Source organism: Myotis nattereri, assembly GCF_964212035.1.
Source record: "Myotis nattereri genome assembly, chromosome: 8".
NCBI classification, from domain to species: Eukaryota; Metazoa; Chordata; class Mammalia; order Chiroptera; family Vespertilionidae; genus Myotis; species Myotis nattereri.
In genome coordinates this window covers 29,120,405-29,146,640 of record NC_138083.1, presented here as the reverse complement: position 1 = coordinate 29,146,640, position 26,236 = coordinate 29,120,405, and positions in this window count along the sequence as shown.

Here is a 26,236-nt window from a genome sequence, read left to right as displayed (position 1 = left end):
CCTGGTTCAATTCCCGTTCAGGGCACATGTCAGGGTTGCAGGCTTAATCCCCAGTTTGGGGCGAGTGTAGGAGGCAACCAATCAATGTCTCTCTCACATCAATGTTTCTCTCTCTTTCTGTCTCCCCTTCCCTTCCACTATCTCTAAACATCAATGGAATAATATGCTCGGGTGAGTATTAACAACAACAAAAAATTCAAATATAAGAAATGCTTAAGTAGGCATGGACTGTTTTAGGGACAATAGTCTAGAAACAAGGGATGGTTGCCCTTGGGGAGGAGACTGAAAACTTCAGGCTTTGCGTGAGAAATGGATCCAGTTTCCATTACGGCACTATTGCTATTCTCCGCGTGTCTTTGCTTTGCCTCCTCCAAACCAACCAACCAGAGAACCTGATCTGATTGAAGTACAAATTTATGACTTTTTTTCATCACAAATAATTTTGTTTTCACCTGCTATTAAATGAATAATGAAATACAGAGCTAAATGAAAGAGAAGTTAACTCTCTAAAATTGTGAAACAGAAATGTCAACACTTTGACATATTTCTTCTTCACCATCAGAGATTTCCTTTTTCCTACATACAATCCACATTATTTTTTCAGTTTAAAAGTTAGTCATGGATGGAGGCCAGTTTTTAACAGCCTGGAAAAGAAGGGCAAACAGCTGTCAAAGTGTTGCAAAACTGCGTAGAAAACCTTAAACCAATTTCATGTTTCCATTTCAGGAAAGCTGTGCAATTTACTTTTCCATCTAGCAGACAGATAGCAGTGAGTCTGTGCTATGGTTGCAATCTATTTCTATTTAAGAAAAAAATTCGTGGAGCATTCCTTCCATATCTCTGACATGTTTACCTGCGTAGACAGCAGGTTGTCTTGTCAACCTGAGTGTCTTCACTCCTGACTACTTTATCCTCTGCTGCTGTCCCAGCAGGGCCCCTCCCTGGTGGTGCTATTAGTGCTGGGCTCTGGGGGAGCCCTGGTGTCTGGAGAAGAGACATGCTTTCTGGATGAGTGACATTTTCCTTGGAGCAAAGCAACTATCCAGATCAATCAAATCTCTTCCGTTATGGGCTCAAATAAAGAATTCCTATATTCTGGCCTGGCCAGGGTGGCTGGGTGATTGATTGGGTTTGATTCCCAGTCGGGGCACATGCTCGGGTTGCAGGCTCAATCCCGAAGTGGGGGGTGTGCAGGAGGCAGCCGATCAACGATGCTCTCTCATCATTGATGTTTCTATCTCTCTCTACCTCTGTTTGTCTCTGAAATCAATAAAAACCTTTAAAACAAAACAACAACAAAAGATTTCCTGAGTTCTGAATATTTTTAAAAATATTTTTTGATTAGTCAATACCTGAAGAAGTTGTTTTGTTTTGGGGGTAAGTTGTATGTTAGCTTGTTGGGGTTTTTTTTTGGGGGGGGGGGTGATGTAAAAGGAATTATAACAGTAAATATGCTAATGATGATTACTTTATATACCATTTTAATATACATATAGACATAAATATGCAGTTTTTAAATTTTGAAAGCAGTTTCATAGACTGCATAACAAGATCTTTTGGACTTTCAAGGATAATATTAAAAACAAAATCATGCAGAAAATGCTATTCATTTGCTCATTCTTTCATCTAGTCATTTACTCAATGGTGGATATTGAGTGTACCCTGTGTGTTAGGCACAGGTTAGGTAATGAGAATAGAAAGAGCAAAAAGAAAAAAAAACTCATTACCTGCCCAATGGAATTTCACAATACAATAGAAGAGATATAGCCTAGTGCAATAAGCACTATAGGAGCTGTGAGAGTCAGCTGCATCCAACAGAGTGTCAGTTTGCTATTACTGTGTAACAAACAGCCCCAAACTCTCCATAGTATACAACACTAATTATTTATTTTGCTCATGAGTCTGAGAGTTGTCTCAATGTCAGCTGATCTAGGCTGGCTCAGCTGGGGTGACTCTACTCTGCTCTGCATATCTCTCATCCTCCTCTGGAATGAATAGGCTAGTCTGCACATTTTTTTTTTTCATTCTGATGGCATAGAAACAAGCAAGAATTCAGATGGCTTAAAGGCTAGACACAAACTGGCCACTGTCACTCTTCCCATATTCCATTGGCCAAAGTAAATCATGTTCCCAAATTAAAGAGTTGGGAAATAGATTCCATCCATTTGTAGGGAAAAACTACAAATTTACTCAGAAAAATGACATGAATAAGGGAGGCATAAAATATTTGGGCTATTAATATAATCTGTCAGAGAGGGGTACAGAGAGAAATAATTGACTGTGATTCAAGCAAGAGACATGCAGAAAAGAGGTGAGGATCTATTTTTTGTTTTACCATCATGCATCTTTTTCATCAATTGTATTTTGATCTGTTGACATAGATTGTAAGTTATTTGTGAACAGGGCTATGTTCTGCATGTCTTCTGTGAACTCTGCCATGCTTTGGCTCATATTAGTTAATTAACAAACTAACTGATTGTAATAATGGACTCAGGCTTGGCCATGGTGGCTCAGTGGATGAGCATTGACCTATGAACCAGCAAGTCACAGTTTGATTCCCAGTCAGGGCATATGCCTGGGTTGCAGGCTTGATCCCCAGTGGGAGGTGTGCAGGAGGCAGCCAATCAAAGATTCTGTCTCATCATTGATGTTTCTATTTCTCCTTCTCCCTTCCTCTCTGAAATCAATAAAAAATATTTTAAAAAATAATGGACTCAGGGAATAGGAACTATAAATAAGGTATGATATCATTCCTTTCAGAAATATCTGCTGCCTTCTATTATCACAGCAGGTAAAAAACACTATCCCTAATAAATAGTTGAATTCACTAAATTTGCCTGAAATAAGCTCCTCTTGATGTGTGGGTTTATACTGTATTACAATTTTTATTCCCAATATCACTGTTTCTCTTACTGGTATTTCATGAATTCTAAGATGATGTGATTTGTGTGATTACCCCACACTGGTAATCAAGCCTGCAACCCGGGCATGCACCCTGACCGGGAATTGAACCGTGACCATAGGTCGCCGCTCAACCACTGAGCCAGGCCAGCTGGGTGTGATTTGTTTTAGTTATTTCTCAAGAAGAAATAACTCAATGTCTGCATCACCAAATATTGGGCTCCGCATTAAAATGAAAAATATTACCTGAAACCAAAAAATAGTTACAGCATTAAATTAAAATTTCCTGAGAAGCTCATTGAAGACCTATGGTAAATATCCTCACGTGTGTGAACATCTTACCAAATTGCAGGGCTTTAGTGGCAATAAAAATACATTTCCTACTTTCAGAAAGAAGAGTTAAAATCATGAGTTGTTTTTTTTTAAAAATATATTTTATTGATTTTTTACAGAGAGGAAGGGAGAGAGATAGAGAGTTAGAAACATCGATGAGAGAGAATCATCGATCAGCTGCCTCCTGCACATCTCCTACTGGGGATGTGCCCGCAACCAAGGTACATGCCCTTGACCGGAATCGAACCTGGGACCTCTCAGTCCGCAGGCGGAAGCTCTATCCACTGAGCCAAACCGGTTTCGGCAAATCATGAGTTTTTATTTCTACATTTCTACTGATCACATCTGTGAGGTTAATTGTCTCAAAACTGCCCCCCCCCTTTTGCACATACATACATATTGGTTGATATGGGCTGAATTATGCTGTGGTTAAAACCCCAGAACCATTGTTTGAAACACCGTGTCCATCATAGGTCAGCCAGGGCTCCATGCCACATCCTGTCAGCCTTCCTCCAGAACCCAGGCCAATGGGGCACCCACCAGCTGGTCATCATGATGGAGAGAAAAGAGCTCAGGAAGTGGCCCAATGGCCTTTGCTTTTACTCACTGGCCAGCATGAGTCACTTAGTTCACTTATTTATTTGAGGACCTGAGCCTCAGCTTCCTCAACTGTAAAATAAAGATAATAGTAGAACCCGCCTTACAGGGGCTGTGATGATTGAATAAGATGCACACGTAAGTCCAGCACTGTCCAGGAGAACGTTCTGAGGTGATGGAAATGTTCTATATCTAACGGATAGGGTAGCCACTAGCCACAGGTGGCAATTGAGTCCTTGGAATATAACTAGTGTGCCTGAGGAACTGAATTATTAGTTTTATTTCATTGTAATTCATTTTAATTTACATAGCCCCATGTGGCTAGTAGCTATTGCATCAGACAATGCAGATTTAGAAAACTGTATAACAAACTGCTCACTTGTTTGGAGCATCATCCTGATATGCCAGGATTGTGGGTTCAATCCCTGGTCAGGGCACTTACAAGAATCAACCAATGAATGCATAAATAAGTGGAACAAGAAATAAATGTCTGTCTGTCTGTCTCCCTTTGTTTCTCTCTGTAAAAAAATCAACCAATAAATAAAAAACTGCATAACACATAGTAAACACCCAACAAGGGCTAGTTCTAGGTGTCAAGTCATTATAGCCAAGTAGAGGAAAGGAGAATGAGCCCCAGGAATCAGGGAAAAAGAGAGAAGTCTTGGACTAGAGGGAATGTTCTCCATTAGAGAAATGCCCCTTCACTTTACCTTTGGGTAATGTCTTCATAGAGAAGATCTACAATCATTTAAAGGAGAAATTGGGAACCACAATTCTTTTTGTCACCTTTGCCTGGGTATAAAAGGTCACTCCTTACATAGAGACAACCACTTAGGCAACAGCCCATCAAGGAAGGCGTGTGAGCGAGCATTCACCTCAGCTTCCAGTCCTCTGTGACTCAGGATTTAAAAATAATTTTTTTTTTTTTAGCCCTAGCCAGTTTGGCTCAGCAGATAGAGCATCAGCCTGCAGACCAAACGGTCCCGGATTTGATTCCAGTCAAGGGCATGTACCTTGGTTGCAGGCTCTTCCCTGGCCCAGGCCCTGGTTAGGGTTCATGCAGAAGGCAACCAATTGATGTGTTTCTCTCCCATCGATATTTCTCTCTGTCTTTCTCTCTCTCTAAAAATCAATGGTATCCTAGCCAGTTTGGCTCAGTGGATAGAGTGTCAGCCTGCGGACTGAAGGGTCCCAGGTTTGATTCCGGCCAAGGGCACATGCCCGGGTTGCGGGCTTGATCCCCAGTAGAGGGACATGCAGGAGGAAGCCAATCAATGATTCTCTCTCATCTCCCTCTCCCTTCCTCTTTGAAATATATGTGTGTGTGTGTGTGTGTGTGTTTGAAAAAATCAATGGAAAAGTATCCTCTAGTTAATATTAACAAAAAAAAAAAATTTTTTTTAGCTGTAGCCAGTTTGGCTCAGTGGATAGAGCATTGGCCATGGCACTGAAGGGTCTCAGGTTTGACTCTGGTCAAGAGCACATACCTTAGTGGCAGGCTCACCAGGGAGTGTGTAGGAGGCAACATCACATCAACGTTTCTCTCTCTGTGTCTTTCCTTCTCACTTCCACGTTCTCTAAAACTCAGTGGGGTAAAACGTCCTCAGAGAGGAGTAACAAAAAAATAAAATTTAAATTGATTTTTAGAGAGAAGGAGGTTGGGGGGGGGGGGAAGAGGGAGAGAGAGAGAGAGAGAGAGAGAGGGAGAGAGAGAGAGAGATGAGAAACATCTATCAGCTGTTTCCAGAAACCTAGGTGTGTGCCCTGACTGGGAATCAAACCCACAAATTTCTAGTGCACAGGGATGACGATCCGACCAACTTGAGTCACACCAGCCAGGGCTGTGACTCAGCATTTGTTCCCTTTTCATCCCTAGTTGCCCACTGTCCTTGTTCTGACATATCCTTGCCCTGCCTGGGGCTTGGTCCTCCCTTCCTACCAGATCTGCGTGCAGTCAATCTCTGCATTAGCTTCCTAGGGCTGCTGTCATAGTCCCTTTGGGCAGTTATAACAAAATACCACAGACTGGCTGGCTTACAAACATCAATGATGAGAGAGAATCCTTGATCAGCTGCTCCTGCACGCCCCCTAGATTGAACCTGCCACCTGGGCATGTGCCCTGACCAGGAATCAAACCACAACCTCCTGGTTCATAGGTCGATGTTCAACCACTGGGTCACACTGGCTGGGCACAAACAAACTTTATTTCTCATAGTTCTGGAGGCTGGCAAGTCTGAGATCAAGGTGCCAGCAGATTGGGTGTCTGGTGAGGGCCCTCTTTCTGGTTCATAGATGACTATCTTTTCTGTCCTCACCTGGCAGAAAGGGCCAGGGAGCTTCCTCAGGCCTCTTTTATAAGGGCACCAATTGCATTCATGAGGGCTCCATCCTCATGACCTAATCACCTCCCAAGGCCTTCCTTCCATTACCTTGGGGTTAGAACTTCAACATGTAAACTCTGGGGACACAAACATTTAGAGCAAAGCTGCTGCCATAGCAAAATGCCACAAACTGTGTGAGATAAGCATTTGTTCTGTCATAGCTCCAAGGCTAGAAGTCCAACATCAAGATGTCAGCAGCGCCATGCTGTCTCTGAAACTCTAAGGGATAATCTGCTCCATGCCTTCCTTTCAGCTTCTGGAGTTGCCAGCAATCCTCGGAGGTCCTCGGTTTGTAGATGCATGGCTCTAACTTCTGTCTCCATCATTCTATGGCAGTGCTTCTCAACCTTCTGGGCCTTTAAATACAGTTCCTCATGTTGTGACCCAACCATAAAATTATTTTCGTTGCTACTTCATAACTGTAATGTTGCTACTGTTATGAATCGTCATGTAAATATCTGATATGCAGGATGGTCTTAGGCGACCCCTGTGAAAGGGTCGGTCGACTGCCAAGGGGTCGCGACCCACAGGTTGAGAACCGCTGTTCTATGGCATTTCCCTGTGTGTCTGACTCCTCTCTTCCTAAAAGGACACCAGCCATGTTGAATGAGGCTCATCCTAATCCAGCATGACTTCATCTTAAATGGATCATATTTGCAAAGATCCTATTTCCAAATAAGTTCACAATTTAACACACAAGAGTCACATTCCCTCACGGTCCTATGTTCTGCTGGGTGGCCGCTACTTTGTCACAGTATTGAGGAGGACATTTGTTCATCTTTGTGCTCATCATCCTTCTCTTCTTCTGGGGATAGCTAGGTTGCTGCTAGCATATAAGTTGTTTTAGTGCAAAGTTTTTAAAAGGCATCTCATCTGGGTGGGTTAATTGCAAGATTTGTGCTCACTCTATGGATGAATTGCAATAAGTTTGCACTCTGCCCTACCTTCACAAGGAAGTGACATCCCCTCCCCCCCTCCCCCAACTCCCACTTTTGTAAACTACATTGATTGGAGTTGGATTTTGTCACTTGCAACCAAAGAGTACTAACTGACATAGATATTACTGGGTGACATGAACTAATGTGCTGCTTCCACATACAATTTCCTGGAGGTAATGTTAACCTAAATGAAGTTTCGCCAGGTGGTAAGTTGGGGCCCTGTGACCTCTAGAGTATGCTTATTGTTTTGGTACATAGGGATCTAGATGCCCTTCAAATTTCACAATTTCATTTCCTTCCTGTTACACCTGTGGTAGATGCTGTTGCTACTCACCCACATCCTCTCAATCTGACCCTTTAGTGGGCAGGACCCACTTCTAGCTGCCAGAGCCCACTTCGCCCAACCATGTGACAGGCCAGAGTGCTCAGGAATTGTCACCACCCTGGGAGTGGTCCTTGATGTCTGACAGGAGGTGTCATATTCAACACCCCAGCTCCCTCTCCCTGAAGTGGGGTGCTGTGAGGTGTGTTCTGCCATGGCTCCCAGGGGTTTCTGTGGACACAGATCCCTTTCTCTGAGTGGTAGCTCACTTGATAATTCACCTTGACTGGCTGATAATTCACCTCTCTCTTCTCACATCTCCACCTGCCAGCCTTCCTCCCACTGGTGTTTTCCTGGGGTCATCGCCCACATTAGCTATGACTCTGAGTCAGCTTCTGTGGGTTTCCACATTAAGATGAGACTGATATGTAGGGTCACCCCAGGAATTGGTGGCTCTAGGAACTGGTGGCCTAGAGCCATATCATTAAATGACCTGATGGCCTCAGATAACCACTCTGGACCTCAGTTTCTATCTGGAAAGGAGATAATTGGATAATTACTTTTAAAAAATAAACTCATTTTTTTAATCTGACTATAAAAGTAAAACATGGTCATTATACAGTTTTGAAAACTATAGAAAAGTAGACAAAAAAATTATTTAATTACCCATAATTCCACATCTCAAGAATATTTTCTTTGAAAGAATTGTGTGTGTGTTTTTAATCCTTGTAATGAGAACTCTTAGGATCTACTCTCTTAACGTTCATACTATATACACCATGCACTAGTGTTAACTATTGCCACCATGTTGTACACTAAATGCCCAGTATTTATCTTATAACTGGAAGTTTGTACCCTTTGACCTCCTTCATCCCCATCTCCCACTCCTCCGGTAACCACAGATCTAATCTTTTTCTTTTTGATTCTTGGGTCCACTGATAAGTGAGAACATTCTGTATTTAGACACTAGCTATGCAGAAGGACTATGATCCTAAGATTTCTGCGATTATCCTATGCTGTCTCTATGTGCAGCCCAATATAAACTGCTTGTACAGCACAAGGAGGAAACGTGACTGCTGGACCTTATGTAACAGAATCAGAGACTAAATGTAAACAGGACTTTCTTTGTCAAGGAACGGAAATTGGTTACCAACCAGTGCTTTTAAGTTCAGAGCAGGAGTTTAGGGGGAAAAATAGGAAGTTACAGAATGTAGTAGAGAAATGAGGAAATGAAAATCTATAGCCTCAGCATGAAGTTTATTCAGATAATTGGACTATTTTTCTCAAACTGTGAGGAAATAAAGGACGGGAGCAAGACAAATCTACTGGGAAAAATTGATTTCAGATCATAGGAAGACCTGGAGTGTGGACCAGCAAGTGAGGTGGAAGTGGGGTCTGGTTGTATTTTTAATAATAGTAGAAAACATTTTGCAAAGCTAACATACATTCAGATAGATTGGGACCACATAGAAACACCATAAGAAGACAATCCTAAAAATTAAATAAGAATAACAAGGAAAATGTTAGATCTGTGATGGTAACAGCCTTCTGATAAAGACTTGGGTTCAAGCCCTTTCTTTGGGAGGTGATTACAGAAAGCCAGAGTGAGGAGGTGGGGAGGGTGAGACAGGGGAGAAGAGAGGGAAGCTTTTAGGCCTGGTTTTCTGTTGTAGGCAACTGAGGCTTGGTTCCTCTGGTGCCTCCAGCAGAAGGAATGCCAAGCTAAGCCCAGTCCCTACTGTGGAATCCTGAGGACACAAAATGGTTGTTGGTTTAAGCCGTTGAATTTTGGGGTGGTTTCTTTACAAAGAAATAGGTAACTGATACAGTGGGGAAGATGAATGGTGTAAGCAAAATGGTCCCCAAAGATGTTCATTTCTCTTTTAAAAAATATTTTTATTGATTTCAGAGAGAAAGGGAGAGGGAGAGAGATAGAAACATCAATGATGAGAGAGAATTATTGATTGGCTGCTTGCTACATGCCCCCTACTGGGTATCGGTCCTGCAACCTGGGCATGTGCCTGACTGGGAATCAAACAGTGACCTCCTGGTTCATAGGTCAATGCTCAACCACTGAGCCATACCAGCCAGGTAAGATGTTTACTTCTTAATCCCTGGAATCTGTAAGTATGTCATATTACATGATAAAAGGGACTTTGCAAGTGGAATTAAGGTTAAGAACCTTAAAACAGGGAGATTATCCTGGATTATCTGGGCCCAATCTAATTACATAAGCCTTTATAAGCAGAAAACTTTTTCCAACTGGACCTGCTAGTGCTGGAGGGGGCCACTTGGAAAGCATGCGAAGTAGTGCAGGAAGTCTCGAAGGACTGGCCCGTGGTGGACAACCAGAAAATAAACTGAGACCTCAGTCCTACAACCACAGGAAACTGAATTCCGCTGACAACCTAGATGGGCTGGGCAGCTGATCCATTCTGAGGCCCTCCAGAAAGGAGCAAAACCTTACGTCACCTTGACTACAGCCTCCTGAGACCTTAAGCACGGCACTCAGCTCAACCAGGCTGTACCTGGACTTCTGACCCACAGAACTGTGAGATAATAAATGGGTGTTGTTTTAAGCTACTATGTGATAATTTGTTACAGCAGCAATAGAAAACCTAACACCGACTTGTAAACTGACCCCTGCAAGGCAATGTGAGCCCATGTGATCTTCAAGGAGTGTGCCCAGCGATGAGCAGAGGATGAAAGTGGAAAAGACTTCCCGGAAAAGGAGTTTGAGCTGGGTTTGAAGGAGCAGTGTCTTAGGTCAGATTCCCCCAGAAGACAACCCCAAGACAAGAATTTGAAAGCAAGTAGTTAGTTGTTTTAGGTGGTAATCCCAGTAGAGGAGTGAGAAAGAGAAGAAGTCAACATGAATGAATTATCAAGCAGGTTAACAATTATAAACAAATAGAGCTTAATCCTACTGAGGGATGCTGGGAAACAGTGTAGACCATGCCTCAGAACTATCATATTCAAGGGACAAGAGTATAGGGGGATGACCACTCCTATCATCATTGGTTGAAAGTATCTCCTGGGGGGCATTCATTTTCTGGCACTTCTGGCCTGTCACATGTGCAGAGCAGGCACCAGCACTTCAGAAAGCTCTCGGGCAAAAAGTTGCAGGTGCTGGCGGTTGGAAGTCTGGCTGGCATGAACTAAAGTGGTGGGGGCCAACAGGATATGGGTGGAACACCTATAGCACCTGCTGCAAGCGGTGAGGGTTTACCAGGCAGCGGAAAACAGGTGTCACACAGAGGCACAGAAATCATGAAAAGAATGTTGTGAAGGGGTTAGTGGAGTCGGGTCTGCAGTCAGACAAACAGGGGTTTGAATCCTGATTTCACCTCCTCGCTAGTTGTGTTTTCTTGGGCAAGTAACTTCAGTGCTCCTTGTGTTATCTGTACATTGGGAATTACATGTACCTACCTGACTGGGTTGTCACAGGATTAAATTAGATAATGTTTTAAAAGGTGGTGGACCTTACCTAACACCAATTCAAAAATTAACTCAAAATGAATAGGAGATCTAAACATAAGAGTTAAAACTACAACAATCTTGAAAGAAAACATAGAGCAAAAGCTTCATGACACTAGATTTGAGAATTATTTCTTGAAAGTGAAGCCAAAGGCATAGAAAACAAAAGCAAAAATAGACATATTGAACTCCATAAAAGTTAAAAACTTTTGTGCATCTAGAACACTATCAACACAGTAAAAAGACATTCTATGTAATGGGAGAAAGTATTTGCAAATCATACATTTGATAAGGGTTTAATATATAGAATGTATAAAGAGCTTTTAAACTTCAACAACAACAACAACAACAACAAAAAACTATTCAAAAATGGGCACAGGACTTGAATAGACATTTCTCAAAGAATAGCCAATGAGCACATGAAAAGATGCTAATCACTTATCATTAGAGAAATGCAAATCAACACCGAAATGAGATGCCACTTCATGCCCACCCTGGTTGGTGTGGCTCAATTGGTTGGGCATTGTTCCATGCACCGAAAGGTTGCCAGTTCGATACCTGAGTCAGGGCGCATGCCTGGGTTACAGGCTAGATCCCTGGTAGGCGGCATGCAGGAGGCAGCCAACCGATGTTTCACTCGCATCAGTGTTTCTCTCCTTTTCCCTTCCTCTGTCTCTAAAAAAAAAAAAAAAAAAAAAAACAATAAAAAAAATAAGAAAAAAAAAGCTACAGCTCTAACCGGTTTGGCTCAGTGGATAGAGCATCAGCCTGCGGACTCAAGGGTCCCAGGTTCAATTCTGGTCAAGGGCATGTACCTTGACTGCAGGCACATCCCCAGTGGGGAGTGTGCAGGAGGCAGCTGATAGATGTTTCTCTCTCATCGATGTTTCTAACTCTCTATCCTTCCCCCTTTCTCTCTGTAAAAAACCAATAACATATATTTAAAAAAAAAAAAAGCTACAAGGTGGATGGTGGTGATGGTTGCACAATAATATGAATGTGCTTAATACCACTGAACTGAGCTTTTGTGAGCCAGAGCCAGGCTTCCTTGGAAACAGGTTTCTAACTGGGGGGGAATGCATGTATGGGTGGGAAAAAGTCCCTCAGGGTTTCTGATAGGACTCTCGTCACCCTCAGTTGGCTTCCTTTCTCTCTTTCTTCTTCTTCTTTTTTTAAAATATATTTTATTGATTTTTTTACAGAGAGGAAGGGAGAGGGATAGAGAGTTAGAAACATCGATGAGAGAGAAACATCAACCAGCTGCCTCCTGCACACCCCCTACTGGGGATGTGCCTGCAACCAAGGTACATGCCCTTGACCGGAATCGAACCTGGGACCCTTCAGTCTACAGGCCGACGCTCTATCTACTGAACCAAACCAGTTAGGGCAGTTTCCCTTCTTTCTATTTCAATAAACACTGGGAAACAAAAATATTGATATGCAATACTCTAAGGTCTAGGAGCTCAAGAGAAGGTGGTCATCATTTTTCACCTAAGTCCACACACACTTCTAGAAGAACATGGCTTGTTATAAAGGATTAACGAAGAAAAAAGAAGAAAAGGCGGTCATCATGTGCTTTTTGTAAAAGTAGAATTTGAGCAGAGTTTTAACAAGTGATTTAAATGAGTGATTGTGTTCATGGTGAATCTATTGGCATGGATATAAATTCCAGTTAGATTACAAGAGGAAGAATTTCACAACCAAGCTTATGAGGCTGAAATGCCCAGCTGTTCTTGAAATCCTTTTCTTCCTCCTCCTGGGAACTATAAACCACATTTCCCAGCTGCCTTGAGTTGGGCAGAGCCAGGGGACTGTGTTCCGGTTAACGAAAGGTTAGTGGATGGGAAGTGTGTCCCTTCCAGGTGAGGCCTTTGAAAACTCCCCACTTTCAAACCCAGTAACATCTAATTCATGCTGGCACCCTCCTGGTTCAAGTTCTTCTGTCTCCCTCTTGCACTTATGAGGGCCCTGATTACATTGGGCCCACCAGATAATCTCTCACGTCAAGGTCAGCTGACTGATGATCTTAATTCCTTCTGAAAACTTAATTCCCCTTTGCCATGTAATGTGACATATTTTACAGGTTCTGGGTATTGTGGCATCTTTGGGGGGCTATATTATTTAGCATACCACATAGAACAAACACAGTTCTAGTGAGATGAGGAGAATTGTGTTTCCACAAAGGAAGTCATATTGGGCAGACAAAAAACATGTCCTCTACAATAATTTAAGATTTAAGGGTGTGTGTGCATCTATTTAGGTGCCTTTTATTTATATTTTAGTCGGCAGGCAGTTTGCACACTTTACCAGCATCCTTCATAAAGCACACATGGAAACAGCTCTCTGCTTTCTCTAAGGCAGCAGAAGGTACCTTAACCAAATTCAGGTAACTTGAAAGTACAAGGGGCCCTGGCCGGGTGGCTCAGTTGCGTAAAGCATTGTCCCTAAATGCTAAGGTTTTAGGTTCAGTCCCCTGTCAGGGCACATACAAGAATCAATCAATGAATGAATAAATAAGTGGAACAACCAGTTGATTTTTCTCTCTCTTTCAAAGCAATAAATAAAAAAAATAAACGCTTATTATTAACACTAGAGGCTCGGTGCACGAATTCGTGCACAAGTGGGGTCCGAAGGGGGCGGCGGAGCCCCAGGGTGGTTGGTGGGCTGGCCCTGCCCCCTGGTCTAACTTGGTGGAACTCCTGGTCAAGGGGAAAATTTGCATATTACCCTTTTATTATGTAGGATTTCCTTTATAAACAAACAAAAAAAGAAAGAAGGAAGGAAGGAAGGAAAGAGGGAAGGAAGGAAGAAAGGAAGGAAGGAAGGAAGGAAGGAAGGAAGGAAGGAAGGAAGGAAGGGCAAGGAAGTTAACACCCCCAGGAAGCGATATTCATCTAATGGGGGATGAGATCAGTGGTAAAATGCCCCAATCACCATCCTCTGGTGGAACACTTCTGATGTGCTTTCTCCATGGTTCTTCAGGTTGTCCCAGCGGGATTGAGCCTCAGTTGCCTGCAGTGGTAACCAGCTCATTAGCATACCAGTGATGTCTTTTGTCTCCCATTCCCTCCCTTCTGCCTCCTGGGATCACCTACCAAATAGACTACCTGCACCCATGTCCTGCTCCCAGATTTTGCTTTTGAGGGAACCCAACTAAAACAGCACTTACCACTGATATTTTATGGCAGGTTAATGCTGCAGGTCTCTGCAGAGTAGACCTCTACCAGTACAAACCATACAGCTTGTTCACAGGCACCGGCGCTGATTGGCTGGCAACCATTTGGTTGGTTGGTGCCCATGCCACACAGGTCATCTGCCACTAATGAAGTCTGTCACACCGAACAGAAATGGCTATCCCTGACATGTTCTTCTTGCTTGGTTACAAGGTTCTAGCTCAAGATATGTGGAAGAGAATATAAATATCCTAAGATGCAATCCCAGTGGGCCATGTGCTAAAAAAGGTCTGTGTACCTAAAATGAAGAAAAAAGGTTACTTGAGGTTGTCCTTTTTTTTTTTCCCTTCAGTTCAGGCTGAGGTCAGGGTTGTTTATTTGAATTCTGGCAATAACCCTGGGAATTCATTTAGGTGCCAAGGGAAACATGAGGACAGTGGACTCCAGAAAGAATGTGCTCCAAGGCACACACAACAGCAGGCATGAACCCAAAGGAAGACACCAGGGCCTTGTTGTAGACACCACAAATGTCTGGTGACTTTTGAGAGGGGTCATACATTGTTTGTCAGCCAATATGGCCATCATTTAATCTATGTGTTAGAGCAGTGGTTCTCAACCTCCCTAATGCCACGACCCTTGAATACAGTTCCTCATGTTGTGGTGACCCCCAACCATAAAATTATTTTCGTTGCTACTTCATAACTGTAATGTTGCTACTGTTATGAATCATAATGTAAATATCTGATATGCAGGATGTATTTTCATTGTTACAGAATCTGTTTTAGTTAGTCTAGACCAGTGGTTCTCAACTTTCCTAATGCCGAAACCCTTTAACACCATTCCTCATGTTGTGGTGACCCCCAATCTCATTGTTACGAATTGAACATAATTAAAGCATAGTGATTAATCACAAAAACAATATGTAATTATATATGTGTTTTCCGATGGTCGTTCAACCCCTAAAGGGGTTGCGACCCACAGGTTGAGAACCCCTGTATTAGAGGGAGATCAGGTAGAAGGCGAAGAAAGAAACATGAAGCAGACTTTTATCACCTCTCTGTGGTATGCAGCCATTCTCTCATAGAACCCTGCCCTCTCCCCCAGGTGCTAGCAGAGAGCTAAGGATGGGGTACAGCACTCTGAGCACCCCTGGCACCGACTCCTTCCACATGTCAGCAAAGGGGGAAGTTGGGCGGTGATGCTGTCGCTTAACTGATCCCACCTGAGCCCTGGCACTGGGGTGGCCTTTCAGAGTAGCCCTGAATTGAAACAACCAGTCTTTGGACACAGGCTATCACCAGGAAGGGCATGTGGCCTTGGTTAAGGCAGCCACCAGAGGCCAACCACCCTGGCAGCTAAGGAGACGCCAGAGCATCCATTTCACCCTGTACTACTGCCTCCCGCCCTTGGTCTCTCAAAGGCACTCACATCCCACAACCATCTTTGCGTGACCCCAGCCTTCCCTGGAAACAGAAAGTGTTGCGTTGACCTTATAAACACTGGGCTTTCTTCCCTGGGCATTATGTGCTGAGCCTTTAAGGCAGCGGTTCTCAACCTTCTGGCCCTTTAAATACAGCTCCTCATGTTGTGGCCCAACCATAAAATTATTTTCATTGCTACTTCATGACTGCAATGTTGCTACTGTTATGAATCATAATGTAAATATCTGATATGCAGGATGGTCTTAGGCGACCCCTGTGAAAGGGTCTTTTGACCGCCAAAGGGGTCGAGACCCACAGGTTGAGAACCGCTGCTTTAAGGCAAAAACACTAACCATAAACTAAAAATGGAGCTCTCATTTGACCCAGTGATCTCACTTCTAGGACTATGTCTCAAGAAACTAGAAACACCAATCAGAAAGGACATATGCACCCCTATGTTCATAGCAGCACAATTTACCATAGCTACTGGTAAGATTTGGAAACAGCCTAAGTGCCCATCCACAGAGGAGTGGATGAAAAAACTGTGGTACATCTACACAATGGAATACTACACTGCTGTAAAAAGGAAGGAACTCCTACCATTTGCAACAGCATGGATGGACTTGGAGAGCATTATGCTAAGCGAAATAAATCAGTTGGAAAAAAGAAATATCACATGATCTCACTCATTTGTGGAATATAATGAACAACTTAAACTGGTATTTTTTACACTTTATGTTTTTGATAGTCTTGCTTAATGATTTTGGGTGACCAAACATGCCTTCAGAGCATTCTCTCTCCTACTTCTGACTTTATGTGTGTTGTGATCATATTCCTTATAATCTCAAAAAAAAAAAAGGAAAAAACCTTATAAAAATAAAAGCAAAAACAAAAAATCTTATTCCAAGCACTTGGAATGCCTGAATTAGCATAAAGTTGATTTTAAGCTGAAGGCATTTGAGACTCAACAGATACAGAAAAAAAGCCTCCTCAGGCTTCCCTTATCTGAATAAAAGCAGCAACTTCTGAGACCTTGAATAAATCTTTGCCGTTTTAAATTTTAGCGAAGCCTCCTGATTCACTGATGGTCAGTCAACAATTCATTTATCCTCACAACTCTGTAATGTATGTAGGGGCAAAAATAGAGGTAAGGTAACTCAGCCAAGGCCACCCAGCCAGGAGGCACCTGTGTGGCCCGCTGGGAAATCATGACTTTATCTAGAAGCAGCTTAGCAATAAAATATATATTTGCCCTGACCGGTTTGGCTCAGTGGATAGAAGCAGCTTAGAATTAGCTCCAAGGATGTTAGCCCTGGATTCTAACACTCAAGAAGCCCCTTCTCTTTTCATTGTGATCTTCCCAAATCACAGGTGGACAATCCTTTCTGTAGTTCCGGTTCTTTAAAAAAACATTTTCTAACTCTGGATTTAAGAAGAAAGCCCGTATTCTCTTCCCCTTTCAATTCCAGGTTAATCCCTTGCTCTGTAGAATTTTCTCACTTTCAGATGTCCTCATTCCTTGTTTTGCTCTTCTGTCTTTATTTCTTTGTTATGGCTGTATCTCTTGCTCTAAGAGAGTTTTTGAGAGCAGCAATGCCTGAAGTGGACCAGGGCACAACTGCAGTGTCCTTAGCTGGTTGGAGTTGAACTATTTTGTGCAGGTTGTAAACTGAACTGCATAAAGGTGTGGGCATTGCTGTATTTTTCTTTAACGTCGCCATCAAAGCACAGAAGTTCAGCTGGCGTGGCTAAGGGGTTGAGCTTTGACCTATGAATCAGGAGGTCACAGTTTGATTGGTTGTGGGCTGTATTCCCAATGCAGGGCATGCAGGAGGCAGCCAATCAATGATTCTCTCTCATCATTGATGTTTCTATCTCTCTCTCCCTTCCTCTCTGAAATCAATAAAAATATATTTTCCAAAAAGCACAGGAAATAAATCTTGTTGAATTGCACTGCAATGACTAAGCATATGAGGAATGAAGTCACCAAAGCAGGGCTGGCTGTGGAGAGGCCTGGAGAAGCAGGTGTTAGGGCTCAGGTAGGGTAAGGCTCAGGTTTCACAGCTCTACCTTCATTGACATTCAGCAAGTGATCACTGAGCTCACTCAGGCTCTGCACTGGGCATTCAGCTACAACCTGGACTGATTCAACAAAGATAAAGTATGAGCCTTATTTACTCAAGTATGGCTGTATCAAGTCAGTCAACTGGTCATTCCATTCAGTAAGCACAAAATGCATTCTTTGTACCTGGAAGCACCTGGGATTTGGAGAAACAAAAATCAATAAAGTTGGGGGCTTTATAGCCAAAGAAGAAGAAGAAGAGGAAGGAGGAGGAGGAGGAGGAGGAAGAGGAGGAGAGGAGGAAGGTAAAATAGCAGGTAGGAAGCGGGTGCAATAATCCACATGAGAAATACCAAGAGCTTGAATCTTTTACAAGATCCAGGGAAGATTCAAAGTTAAATAAACCTTTATCCCCTCCTTTAAAGTGTTGACAATCTGTAGCTAGAAGTCTTGGCTAAGCGGCTGTGGGCATGTGGGTTGCCTCATACGCTCAGAGTGGAAAGGCAAAGGGAGGGAAAGAGTTGAAGCCACCTGTCCTAACACTGTGGAAGGAAGCTCTGGAAGGCTTGGGAACTGGAGAATTCTTCTCTTATGTGGCGGAGCTATAAGAGTAACTCACTCTTTTCTTTACCGCAGTTACTCCCAGTCAGGTGATCGTTGCCTGGAATCAACTTAGTAGATTGAAAAAGGAAATGTGCAATCATTTTTAACTATAGCAGGTGCAAATTTGGGGGATGCTAGCATCTGTGATGCATTGGTTGGTGCGTAGCTGCCTTTCCCAAGACCAGAGGGGTCTTTTTGGCTTTTCTACCATATGCTGTAGGTGTCCTTTTGACAGTCTGTCCCATGGATGGAGCAGATAAATCAACAGGCCTGCTGTAAGCAAACCAATTATTTGATTCTGTATTAGCAAAAGAATGCAAGTCATTCAAGGTTAGCTTAAAATAGAGCACCCTAGTAATGTGATCAGCATGGAACAAAGACTCTGCATCAGAGAGGGGAGGACAGAGAGAAGAAGATACCGTTGGCTGGCAACCCTGTGGAGACTTCCAGGAATAAGCAAGCAGCTGGCTCAGAATGCCACTGAGAGCTGGTGTCGGCTCTCCCCAAAGGGCCAGCGTGGCCTGTGACTTCTCTCCAGCATTCCACGCAGTTATCTCCTTTGTGATTTGTCTACACAAATAGTGGGGGTGACAAGCAGTTTTCAACTGCTTGAATGTTATGGTCCTTCTCTCTTCTAGAGACATATGAGAATGGGTTTTTTTTATGAAGCCTAGCAAAATAACTGGGGGCCCAATGCAGAGATAAAAATACAGGAACCCTAGAATAGTACACATGACTTTTCTTTCTCTCTGATCCCCCCTCTTCTGGAAGTGGGCAGGGGTAACTTAGGTTAGCTCACAAACATAGCTACCATGTAGTATATACTCTCCCCCCCCCCCCCCCACTCCACCCTCATTGTGGTTTCCTGGGCTTTAATCTGCTCCAAAGCCTTTGATGCTTTGAAACTACTTCTGCTCCCTCTGTTGCTGCTGCTATTGTTGCCATGGCTAACACTAAGATCAAGTGATACCTGAAATACATTATACTTAAGGGAATTTCCTTCCTGCCCCAGCCAGGCCAAAGACACTACAACCTTTGAAGTTGCTGGTGCATTCATGCCCTTGGTGAAGAATTGATTTATGAGCCGAGGTTGCCAATACAGCAGGAAAACTTCCTTTCCCCCACCTTTGTCTTACACTCTATTACACCTATTCAAGAGAAGTTTACAAATGAAAATCACGATGAGACACCCTGTCTACCTATTAGGCTGGCAAGATCAAAATGTCTGATAAATGTGCCAGACAGAGAAACAGCCATTGCAGGTGAAATGCAAATTGATATACTCCTTTAGGAGAACAATTTGGTCATATCTATCAGGATTTACATGCCCATCCCATTCGATTGATGCTTATCCCTAGTTGATGCTTCAACATGTACAAAATGGTAATTGTACGAGGATAGTCAATGCAGGAGTGTTTTTTGTAAGATGGGAAATAATGGCATCGCGGACACTGTAGAGACTTGCCAGATTCCCTTTGCTCACCTCTGAGTTCACCTGCAGGCAAGATGGAAAGTTCTGTATGTACTGGCACAGCTTCCCACCTCCAGCCACCTGCAATGCCCTCAAGGGCAATACTCAGTTCCTGAGCATGAACTATAGTGAATAACTTAGCCTGCTTGGGCTGTCAAAACAAAACACCACAGAAAGTATAGCTTAAAAAAACACACACAGAAATTAATTTTCTCACAATTCTGCATGCTAAAGTCCAAGAGCAAGGTTCTGGGCGATTCAGTTTTTGGTTAGGGCTCTCTTTCTGACTTGCAGGTGGCTGCCTTTTCCATATGTCTTCACATGGCCTTTCTGAGGAAGTGTGCACAGAGGGAGAAGGAGAGAGAGTGTGATAGTGAGCTCCAATGTCTCTGCCTATAATGACACTAATCCTATCAAATCAGGGCCCCATCCTTATGACCTCATCTAGCCTTAATTACTTCCTTAAAGGTCCCATCTCCAAACACAGTCACACTCAGGATTTGTGCTTCAACATATGAATTGGGGGGTAGAAGGGGGAGGGAGGGCACAGACATTCAGTCCATAACAGTGCATACTTCCCCCAGCTTCCCCATCCCTCAGAGTGATGTTTCTGAGACAGTTTCTACACAGTTTCTCAGAGGATGCCCAGTGTGACTGAGCCCAAGTTGCCCTGAATTGTGACTTGCTTATTAATCTATCTTATTGTGGTGGCTTTTCTCCATCCCCGCTCATGGAGCTTCCTGGACCCACCTCCCAAATATATAACCTGCACCCTAGACTTTGTTTCAGGGTCTGCTTTGGGAGAACTCAAACTGAGACAATATTTTGAATAATCAGTGATTTGAACCTAAAGTTATGCCCACAGGTATTCAGACCTGCAGGTTGTCCTTTATTCTTAGTACTATGGTAGCAGTTGTTATGTTCTGCTTCCTGGTTGTGCCAGTTCATTCTGCGGCATGTGGTAGACTAGAGTTGGAGAGATCCTGGAAATTAGTCTGCCCTAGAGAGGAGGCGAGGCAGGGAACAGAGGACAGACCCCTATCTGCAAGTCCCAGGAGTCCCAGAGGGAATACCATGTTCACCAAGCACATCAGAGACAACAGGCAAGACTCCAGTCTCTCGTAGACCTCAGAGTGTCCCCATAGGTGAGTTGAATACAGTTGCTTTAAAGTCTTTGAAACAAGGCAGAGTTTGAAATTTCAAAGTATGTTCTCCCTGGTAAATTACTGGAAAGTTAGTTTTTGAGAGTTACAACCAAGGCTATTATAATTTTTATCAGCATTGATTAATTGTTCCTGTTCTTAAATTTTATATAAATGAAATAATTCTGTATATTGTATCATCATTTTGTACATGGCTTTTTTTTGCTCAATATGATGCTTGTAAGATATACCCATGTTATTGCTGTACTATGCATTGTAGGATGTTTAGTAACAACCCATCCAGTTGTAACAACCAAAAATGTCTCCAGACCTCTAGACTTTATTCGATTGTCCCCTAAGCGCAAAACCACCTCTGGTTAAGAACCACTGCATTCATTTATTTAAGAAGTAGTTAAGGAGCGTTCATCATGTGCAGATAACATGCCTTGGGGCATGTGAGATACCACGTGCCAATGGGATGTGGTAGTTGCTTTCTCAAACCTGCTAGTCTAGTGAGTGAGGCCAACAGTAAGCATGCAATTACATAATAGCTCGCTCTTTTGAGAAAGTTACATTTCACAGAATATCTGAATGACCTTTGCAAGCAACTGCCAGTTCTAGAATAAAACCCGTAGACACGGAAATACCAGGCTGTCAGGAGAATTATTTTTATTAGCCTTTGACATTTTTTAAGTTTAGATTTTTTTTTTTTAAATATATTTTATTGATTTTTTACAGAGAGGAAGGGAGAGAGATAGAGAGTTAGAAACATCGATGAGAGAGAAACATCGATCAGCTGCCTCCTGCACATCTCCTACTGGGGATATGCCCGCAACCCAGGTACATGCCCTTGACCGGAATCGAACCTGGGACCCTTCAGTCCGCAGGCCGACGCTCTATCCACTGAGCCAAACCGGTTTCGGCTAAGTTTAGATTTTTTTATTCTTTGAATCTCCAAATATGACATGCTGAGAAACTGAAATTTGAATAACATCTGTAAAAATCAGAAAGTTATACTGGTAGGGTAAAATGGCTGTACTTTCTTTGCCACTCTTATAATCAAGAAGTTGAGTCTCAGCAGCTTGTATGGCTCAGTGGTTGAGTGTTGACCCATGAACCAAGAGATCACAGTTTGATTCCCAGTCAGGGCACATGCCCAGGTTGTGGGCTTGATCCCCAACAGGAGGCAGCTGGTCAATGTTTCTCTCTCTCTCTCTCTCTCTCTCTCTCTCTCTCTCTCTCTCTCTCTCTTTAAAAGTCAATAAAAACATATTTATTTTTTTTTAAAAAAAGAAGTTGAGTCTCATTGCCTCTCCTAGATACTGGAATGACCTTGAGTCTGGCTTGCTCAAGAGAATGCAAAAAAAGTGATACTATGTGGTTTCCAAGCCTGAGTCATAAAGAGATTTAATCTCTGAGAACACGCTCATGGGAGCACTGATCCACCATATATGCCATCCTGTTAGAAAGAGAGGAACTATGGACAGGCCCTGGATGAGAAACTACCTTGTGGAGATAAAGGCCACGTAGAAGAGCCCTGAGATGCCAAATATGTCAGTAAAGAAGCCATTTTGGATGTTCCAGATATTTGAGCCTTCAGATGACTCTGCCCAGCCACCATCTGACTACAGTCACCTGGGAGTCCCCAAAGGAAACCAGCAGAAGAACCACTCAGCTTATCTAAGTCAACCAACAGATCCATGAGAGATAATAAAATGGTTGTTGTTTTCAGCAGCTAATTTTGGGATGATTTGTTTTATAACAATAGATAACCAAAATAGATTATGTCCTACTGAACATAAGAATAGAAATAGCCATGATCTGTTTATTGTATAAATAATAGTTATGTATACAAGTATCAATCGGGATTCTTTTGGGAGCTAGTGATAGAAACCTAACTCAAACAACTTAGAGAAGGTGTGGACATTTTTGGCTCATGAAACCCTAGGAAGAGTTAACTCATCTAACTGGGAGTACCAGGGATGGGCCTCCATAGTCTTGCTTGTACCAATCATAGCTGACTGTACCCAAGTGGCACCCATCAGATTCTCTTTCTCTGGAATCTTGTATTAGAATAGAGAGGATGTTGATCAGAATGGTCATGCATATCACATGTATAGGAGAAGCCCAGAAAGCCAGTCTGAAGAACTGGGTGGGAAGGTGGAGAGCGAGAAAGGAGAGATACACCGAGAGAGAGGCAGGGGAGAGGAGGTTGGGCCACAGAACCAGAGAAGGGAGATGGCCTCTTGTTCCAGGCTCCCTCCCTTCCTAAAGCCCTCCTACATCTGGCTCCTGGCCTGTGAAATATGCCAGTATAGGTATACATTTCCCCTAATCCCTCAAGCTAGCTCAAGTAACTTCTGTAACATACTATTAAAGAGTCAATTTATCCAGAAAAGCATAAAATTACACTCACCCTCTCAAAAAGTTCTGCTCCACTACACTCCCTGTGAGAATTTCCTTCTCACAGCCCTAAAAGCACAATGATGATTTCCCTACAGGTGAATGAGCAAGTCTTCAGCTACCCCACGGCATTCACAGAACTTGGCTCGAGGACCTGGCTGTTACACAGAGCAATGTGTTTGTGGCCCAAGATAACCTGAAATGAACAATTTAATCCCTAATGACTCTAGCTGGAGTAGTGCAAGCTCACCAAACCGCCCCAGATTTAGAGATATGTGGCAGGAGGAGGGAGTCGGAGGAAGTCAAATATGCGTGAGCAGGAACGGACTGTGACACCAATTCTGCAAGCTCCCCAACTCCTACTTGCTGCCTGCCAGGGTTCTGAATTCTCAGCTTCCCTGTCTACCATTGGGCCACCGGAATGTGTGGGTGTTTATAGGCAGTTTCTCACGCAATGCTGTTGTGCCCTGACCAAAAGTATCCTCTTTCTACCAGCCTGTCAAAATATATAATATTCTCATTATTATATAGTTGTGCTTTTGGTTAAGATATAATTTCCGGAATCTAGTATTTTCTCCAACCTAATTCTGTTTATTGCTGGAATTTGAATTTGATCCAGAGATCCTCACTTTCCTATCATGTAAAGTCTTAATTACTTAGAATGGCTCCCAGTGATTTCTTGACCTGGCCCCTACTGGCCTCCCCATGATTCAGGAGGTCTAGGATGAGACTCGGGAATTTGTATTTCTAATAAGCTCTCTGATGATGCTGATGCTGCCAACAGTGGGCAAAACCATGCTTTGAATAACATTGGTAGAGTTCTTTTCCTTCAGAGCATTTGAATCAGTTTGTAATGATAGATTTCTTCATTGCTTCACTTAGTGGTTCTCAAACATTAGTCCGCATCAGAAGCTTTTGCAGGTGTCGTTCAAACACAGACGATGGCAGAGCCCAGTCAGTAATGACTGTTTCCAGTCTTTTTTCTATACTTCTACAGTACATCTGTGCTTTAGCAGTGACATTTTGTTTCCGTGTTCCTACTGAAACAAAATTATATCTTAACCAAAAGCATAACTCAATCGTGAGAATTTTATTATTTTTTCTTCTCCTTTTTTAAATTGATTTCAGAGAGGAAGGGAGAGGGAGAGAGAGAAACATCAATGATGAGAGAATCATGGATCAGCTGTCTCCTGCATGCCCCCTACTTGGGATCGAGCCTGCAACCCAGGCATGTGCCCTTGACTGGAATTGAACCCGGGACCCTTCAGTCCACAGGCTGACGCTCTATCCACTGAGCCAAACCAGCAAGGGCTCCTTTTTTTTTTTTTTTTAAATATGCTTCACGGATTTATGTGTCATCCTTGCACAAGGACCATGCTAATCTTCTCTGTATCATTCCAATTTTAGTATATGTGCTGCCAAAGTGAGCACAATAATGAGAATTTTATGAATTTAAGTACGCTGGTAGGAAGAGGATACTTTTGGTCAGAGTACTGCTGCTCCCCAATAACGGAGGCAGCAGGGATAGAATGAAGGAAGTACAGGTGAGGAAACCTCAAGAGAAACAGCGTTTAGGATGTGATGGCTGGTTGGCTTAGTGAATGAATATGTGTCAGAAATTCTTTTGACTGAAGTAACCCCCCCCCAAAAAAATCACAAATTAGAGTGGCTTAAACAAACAGTTTATTTTTCTTCGATAACAAGAAGTTTAGCCTGAAACAACTGCTACCTTTGGTTCAGTGATTCAGCAATATCAAAGTTGATGTGTGTCTCGGTGATTCTCTTGGCCTTTACTTAAGATTTGTTACCTCAGGGTCACAAGATGGTTTGTGCTTCTCCAAATGTCTTGTTCAGGGACAGAGGAAGAAACAAGAACACAGGGTCTATTCCTTTTAATAAGAAAGCAAACATTTTTGCTATTCCACTGAACAGACTTCTACTTATTGGCCAAAACTGTGTCACATGACTACTTATACAAAGTAGCGTGAGAAAGTACTTAGCATCAACACCTCCATAGTAGAGAAAGAGGTTGGGAATTGGTATTAAGCCTTCTAACTTGCAGTATCTGCAGGTGAGGAAGGAGCAAACTAGAATGACTCTGGCTTGAGTGAATGGGGGACACAGGCACCATTCCCTAAGTCAGAAAAGACAAGAGAAGAAACAAGTGTGAATTGAGAAGAACGTTGTGGTAAGTTGTCTACTGCAATCAATAATACCCTCATCATTGTCTACATGACTCTTTGCTGTGTGGCTCTGCTGCTTCTGTCATCAAGCAATAGAATTAATTCCTCCACCCTTTGAATTGGGACTTGGCTCTGTGACTTCCTTTGGCCAGTGAGATATTAGCAAGGGTGTCCCAGGGCAGAGCCCTGAAAAGCACTAACACACTTGAGGCTTGCTCTCTTTTGGCCAGAGTTGGAACACTGGAACAATGATGTGCATAAGCCTGGTGAGCTATACAAAGGAGTACTGTAGTGGCCCAGCCAAGAGCCAGCACCACCCATTAGATATGTGAGTGAGGCCATTTTAAACCGCTGAGCATCAGATGAGGCAGCAGGTGACTGCAGCTGCAGGCATGAACTACAGTGAGATCAGCAGAACTACCCACCTGAGTCCAGCCCAAATTGCTCCTCACAGAATTGTGAGCAAATCAACATCCTGGTGGAAATGTCCAGAAGCTGATTTTTTTTTTTTTATCTGAAGCTGGAGATAGAGATTTTGGAATTATTAGCACACAAGGAGTATTTGAAGTTGTGAAAAGGGACAAGATTGCCCTCGGGCAAGTTCAGGAACACCAATGAGGGGTAGAAAGTAAAATGAAAAGGAATAGGCATACAGCTCATCAGAATTTGCAGGAGAAATCAACAGTGTCATGTGCTATGGAAATGTTAGGAAAGATGGAGATGAAAAAGAGAACATTGGGTTTGGCAATTAGTAGGTCATGAGGGATCTGGCCAGAGCAATTTCAGTAGACAATGGGGGCCACAAGTCAGGTTGCAATAGGATTGCAAC